Here is a 6,892-nt window from a genome sequence, read left to right on the forward strand (position 1 = left end):
ACAGTTTCCAACACAGGAATCACAAGACTGTGTGGGACGGAAAACTGTCCAACCTAAAAATAATCCCTCATTTTCCATCTGACTCTTCATACAGCTGGGAGATGGTGAAGAAGAACGGGACTGTACCCCCACTTGGTGCCCTCAGTTAAGTAAGTTTAGGCGTATCATGAAATTGTCCTCAGACAAGTTGTCAGTTTTTCTGTTCAAAAAGGCCAATCCTAAGTGCATTCATTAAAGGTATCTTTTCAATCAACACCCAGGTAAGTACTTGTGGCAACATGCTTCATCCTCTTGAGACTTATCAATAATGAAAGGAAACCTGGCAGAACTATGAGTCCTTTCAAGTCTTGTCTGACATCAAAAAGATAATAGATGGATTTATAATGAACTCTTACAAAATCTAACTGAATCTTTTCCATAGTAAATGTATGATCTAAATGGCTGTGTCCTCAAAATAGAAATACCTTCAAGGAGTATCCACTTATTCATATTCCCACTGGAAAACTTATGGAAATGTTCAGCAACTGAAAACTAAAGAAAACCTCATATTTTTGAATGAGGTGTTCTAAGAAAACCATAGGAGAATTAATAATGAAGGCTCAATGGGTTTGTTCCCATGCAATTTTTCCTCAAAGTTTCTTGGAAACAACCAAACACTTCTACATAGTTCTACAGTTGGCACTCTTCTTGAAATGAAGTTCAGTTATCGCCATGCTTTGGTTTTACTTCACATGTTGGTAACTATATATTTGCAGTCACTCCTACCAAAATTCCCGACCAAGCTGGAACACCAGTTATTGCAGATTAATCCACAAGGATGAGAGTGGCTACAGCCGAGACTCACAGAATACCAACAGTATGCTATCAAATACTCTTTTCCAAGGAGGACCATCCAGTCCCATAATTTGGCTATATTGATTACAAAAAGACATATATATACACTAGTAAAGGGCATCTAAAAGTATACTGAGACACAAACCAAGTTCAGAATCATCAACAAGACACAAAAATATTACAGCAGTTAGAAGATACAGCCTTGAGAGGGTCTTCACCTTTCCGATGGTGTGTTTGTGCTTATATCCACGTTGCGGTACCATGTGGTAAGTCCTAACAGCATGAGACATGTTCATGACTCTACACCTGGCTTGAGGTCTAACCTTATTAATTGTAATTTTCTTGGACTAATCCCAGACTTTTAAGATCTTCAAAACTAAGATTGTGCAAACTTTCTTCTCCCACCAAGTTAAACAAACAGAACAGTGGTATGCAGGTGTGGGGCAACTAAATTTATAATTAGATTGTTTAATAAATCAGATGTGCAGATTACAGATAATGATTAGTTATGCTTAACCTTCTCTTAGAAGTTTCAAGACCAGCAGCCCTACCATCTATAAAAATTGACAGATATCCTCGTGCTTCACGGTTCATTAAGTAAGCTCAGGTTAGGAAAGCTGCCTTCTCCTATCTACAGTGTCTTTTGTTGCATAAACAAGAAGCAGCTATGCAGAATCCACTCCGTGCTTCTTGAAACTTGCACATCTCTCTAAGCATCTACTGCTAGATCCCAAACAAAATATGTAACGGTTCTTCTAGGAATCAGCCCTACGGCGCAGGACACCTCTTTTCTCCAGGGCCCCAAGTTCACTGCAACACATCACTGACGTGTGGCCCAACGTCCACTGCATCCATGGCAGTGCCACCAGCCGTGGTGGGGATGTTCTTCACGGTGCCATATTTGAAGGGCAGCAGTTGTACAGAAAGAAAACTTGAAGGGAACTAAGGAACTCACAAGGTCAGAGGACAAAACAGAAAATGCGCAAAATGGACATGATACATCTGAAAGACAAACCAACCAGGACTGCATGCTGCAACTGTCACCCTGTTAGGTAGCTCCTGCCGGCATAGTGCAGTGGGTTCGCGCTGCTTCTCAGCCACGGGATAAGCTAAAGGGCCGCTACCATTTGTGCTCGAGACAGCAGTGCTTAACAAGACCACAGAGCTTAACGAATCTGTGTGAGGGACCAGAGACATCCCAGGGCTGAGACAAGGTAGTTCACTTCATAGAATCATAGAATCATAGAATTAGTGAGGTTGGAAGGGACCTTTAAGATCATCAAGTCCAACCATTAACCTACCCTGATAAAAACACCACCACTTCTAAACCATGTCCCTAAGCACCTCATCTACCCTTTTCTTAAACATCTCCAGGGATGGTGAATCCACCACCTCTCTGGGCAGCCTATTCCAATGTTTAATAACCCTTTCAGTGAAAAAATGCTTCCTAAGCATTTTTAAATAAAACTTCCACACAGGAAGGTTTCTACCGACCCCTGGGAAACCAACTGCCCTGAGAATCTACAACTCAAATATCAACAAATCTAGCTACAAATCCAGCTCCTGAACTGTCAGGGATTATCTTGTAAGCTGTGCACGGGCTGTCTTCTTGAGCAGCTGGGCAGAAACAGCAGCAAGGTTTCCAAGAAAAGTTCTCATACTGTGCTCAGTTTATTCGGGGCATTTATAATGTGTTTTCTTGAAGAAACTTGAAAATACATAAGCAGGATTGCTGGCCACTTGCTTGACCAGTGGGAACAGCAGCGTAGGAAGATGTGTGACACCAAGTTCTGAGGACAACATTCATTCTCAGGTTAGAAAGCTCTGGATTTATAGATTTATTTTAGAAAAATGAGCCTTGAGCAGATTGGATACAATCCATGATGCTGCCACTGGCATCTACCAGAAATTGAAAATGAATTAGTATTTGAGTCTTCTCCTTTAATGAACACAGTTAACATTCAAACGATATACATACACGTTCGATGCTATGAATTCTGGGACAGAACCCAACTACAGTCACGTTTTGGCTGGCAAAGGACTCTCTGCAAAGGTGAAACACAATCCTGAGCTCAAACCAGAAAGTTAAAACTAAGGGTTGCTCAAAACTACTGGTAAGAGTAATCCCTGCTGGTCAGGCACTGCTGGGAGGGAGCACGTCCCGCTCTGTCCGTGTCCTGGTACTGTAAGTCAGTATTAGTTTTGAGATTTATGGAACTGCAGTGTGGGAACAGAGATAAGCCACAGTCCATGAACCCGTGAGTGTAAGGTATATACCTATGAGTATAATAAAGTTATTTCTGGGCTGTTCTAAAGGCTCTTCTGTGCTGTCATGCCTGCTGTTCCTTATTTCCATCAATGGTTTCCCTTCTTTGGTAGCTAAAAGGCGTGGGTATATAAACATATATAGATTTATACATACACACGTCTCACATACATGCATACCCTTACATACTGTTTTTGTTAGTCTGCGGAGAACTCGGAGTTTTAATAGAAAAAAAATAAATCACAGAGACTGATACGCGAGTTCCCTCTTGTGACCAAACGATGCTATAGCAACACCGGAAAGTAAACAACGACGTGTTTAAAAAAGCAGACCTTTGGAAAGCAAACGAACAATTCAAATTGCAGAGAACATGACAGTTCTGCATTATTTTTTTTTTTGTTCACTGGCCATTGATATAACTCTTTTAAAAAATGTTTACACCATCTCTGCATAGTATAGAAAAAGAATTAGCAGAAACCTGTTTCTGGAAAAGATTGTCACAAATATAAATTTTAAAAGTTGCTAAAGCTAAAAGATTAAAGCTAAAAGAATCCTAGGTCCCACAGACAAAATCCCCAAAAGAGTGGAAGAAACTGGTCAAAACCCCTTTTATAACCTTTAACATTTTTATCATTTTCCTTCCTGCCAGAGGAACTGCAACAAACCCACGTCCTCCTCCTGCCAACTGGGTGAACAGATTTTCTCATATCTGTGAAAAAAATGGGCACTTGCCAGTAGCAGAAAATGGAGATACAGACATAAAGACAGCACGAATGATCCAAACATAGGACTGAAGCGGAACTTAAGTGATCACTGAATCCCTTCCTCTGCTCTGGAGTTTTATGTATCTAGACCATCCTTGATCAAAATTTTGCTTGCCTGCTCTGAAATCTTTCAAAGAGGATCCTGCAGCCTCTGTGGGCAGCCTGTCTGAATACTTGCTAGCTATAAAACGTCAAACCTTTTCTTTGTATTAAAACTCAATGCATTTGCTGCTATTTCAGCTGCCAACTTTTTATCAGTTATTTCTATTATCAGCCGTTTTTCTGATCAAATCAACTCTTCAGCTGCCTACTTTGGACAGCCTTAGTTTTCTAAGGCTGGTGGTGTCTTCAGTCTGGAGGGCATCTTTTTATTGAAGAGGCTAATCAGGACCCCAGTTATTACAGATGATGTCTTCAAGACAACGCACTGTGCCCTCAACTCCAAGACATTTATCAGAATGCAAGTGGATACAGCCATTTCTGGGAATTTCATTATCAAGTCAGCCACACTGTGGCATTTACCGAATAGCTAATGACATAAAAAATCTGAATTACAGAATCTCTTTTTTTTTTTTCCTCTTTTCCCCAAAATGGCAATCTATATATCAACACCAGTAAACAGAAGTTGAATTACCTGACAGTTTATTTTTAACGCTGCTCAGATAATATTCAATCAGAGAATCCATTAAAGCTATGTTTCATGGATTAGTGGGCAGGGTTACTTATCGAAAGTGTCAGGGCACTAATACATTAATACCCTAATCGGTATTAACACAGCCTCACCCGGGGCCTCACCCACACGTGTCTCCCAGGGTCCCGGATGCCCATTTAAGCTCAGCCCTGGCCCTTAAATCCCACCCTGAGCACTGCTGGAGGATGCTGCAGCCACCGGCACCCCTGCGCCTGGCCAGGGACCCTCCCCTGGCTTGTTCTTGGACCCGCTCGGTCACCAGGGACGTGCCCGACGCTGTGGGCTCTTGGTTGAACCACCTCCGGCTCTGCCTTGCTGAGCTGGTTGGTGACGCCCCTGCCCAGCCGGCCGCGGTACCCCGCTGGCTCCCAGCCAGCCCTTGTGATGCCCTGACCGTAAAACTTATTCTCTGCTAGTTAGAGATGACACATCTTTTATTTTTTTTTTAAGTTTAGAGATTAAAACACATCGGTCTAATGGGATTTTAGTAACATGCCTACTAGAGTATACCAAAGGAACAGAGTAATCTTTGCTCTCCATAATTTATCTTCAGACAAGTTAAAAATTATTAATATGCCTTTGGGGTGGCTCTTTCCACAGAAAGTACAATCAGCATCTGTATCAATAGTTTTCTTATACTTTTGCAGTTTAATGGGCACTGTTAACTGTACCTATTATCAATTTTGTCTGAAAGACTTATGCCTAGTATATTTGTAAAACAATTGTAATATACCATCTTATACACTCACCCCATCAAACAAAAGGATCTGATTACAACATTCTTTGATTTACTCCCTTTCGTGATTCATGCTTATTTCTGGAGAGATAATATTAGACTGTTACTGCATTTCTAAAAGCTTAATATCGTCTCATAAAAATTTCTCCATATAAACCCACGTTTTAACTCTTTCTTATAAAGGAAGGCAATTGTAAACAGGCATGTAAATAAGCTATTATTTTCATTAATTTTATTTCATATTCAGCGTGGATTACAGAAACTTTTACAAAAGAACTTGGGTGATTTCTGCTCTGAGGACAGGTTGTTTCTTGTTGCCTGCCTGTGCAGCAGCCGGTGTCTAGCAAAGCAGCTCACAAGCCTCCAGCAAACATGACATACTAACCTACTTTCTGGGCATGATCGTCATTTACTACTCCAGTCTGCTCAGAGAAATTTAAATGGTTGGAGCTGCAGTGTTTGATCCCAAAGTATTTGGATTTTAAATTAAGAGTAATAGTATGTCACCATGTTTTCAATACTGTTTATGAAATACATGGTTCTTTCTAAAATGAAGCTTTTCAAAGCAGGAGCTACAACATAGTACTTATTTGGCTTAGCGTCCTTGACTATATTTTCTTAGTTTTTTTTTTCCCCCCAACTCTCTCCACTCCTGCAGTCCTTCTGTTAGAAACCAGTTAAGAAATGGTCAATAATCTCACAAGACTTCTCTTTAACTTTTCACACCATTCTTGTAAATCTTTTAAGTGTATGGCATACTGATTCTGAATTGACACATGTTCATTCTTCATGCTCAGGAAACTTTTGATTTCCTGAAAGCTTTCTTATGCTAATTAACTCATGGGTTTACTCAAATTGTTTTTCTTGATTACTACTTCAAAGCCCAATGATAGAAAACCTGACTATCGCTGTTGATCAAAGCACAGAAAGCGTGTATCATGAAACCAGTGTGAAATATTATGCAAAGTATTCCTGTAACCACCATAAACATGAGCTGTGAGTAGAATATCTCTTTCTGTAAATCTGTCTCCAGGAGAGACAACCACAGGAGGAAGACTAAGCTTCGCTCCGAGTGCCTGGGTGTCGTGGGCAGCCCACAGTAACGGCTTAGAGAAGGAGGGCACATATCCAGCGGTGCAGTTTCCTTTGAGCTCTTTGCACCTTGGGTGTGAGATGAAGGATCTGGAGACACAAGCGGCAGCTCTGTGCCAGGCACCTGATACCTGGAAGATGCATAGAAAATAGAAGCTCCTGGTGTGTGCCCGTGTTTATGCTTATTTGCTTCCAGTACTGGCAAATCCTTGGCGGATTTTGTTTGTTGTTGTTGTTATTTGTATATATCTGCAAGCATTTTAGAGCAATAATGAGTATAGCTATAAAATGCATTGAATTCTATTCTATCCTCCATTTTAAGTTATGTATATAATATGTCTGCGCTAGACTAGATCAAAAGCGGAAACTCTTCTATACAGAAAGCCTCAGAAATTGGTCTGTGTAACTCTTTCTAATGTACATTTGAACCTGTTCCTGTACAGCAGCCCAAAGGTTACTGGCAATGCACCAAAGAAACCCGTGGCTGGTGGATTTACATACTAGCTGCA

The sequence above is a fragment of the Vanellus vanellus genome, assembly GCF_965231255.1.
Source record: "Vanellus vanellus genome assembly, chromosome: 13".
Lineage (NCBI taxonomy): Eukaryota > Metazoa > Chordata > Aves > Charadriiformes > Charadriidae > Vanellus > Vanellus vanellus.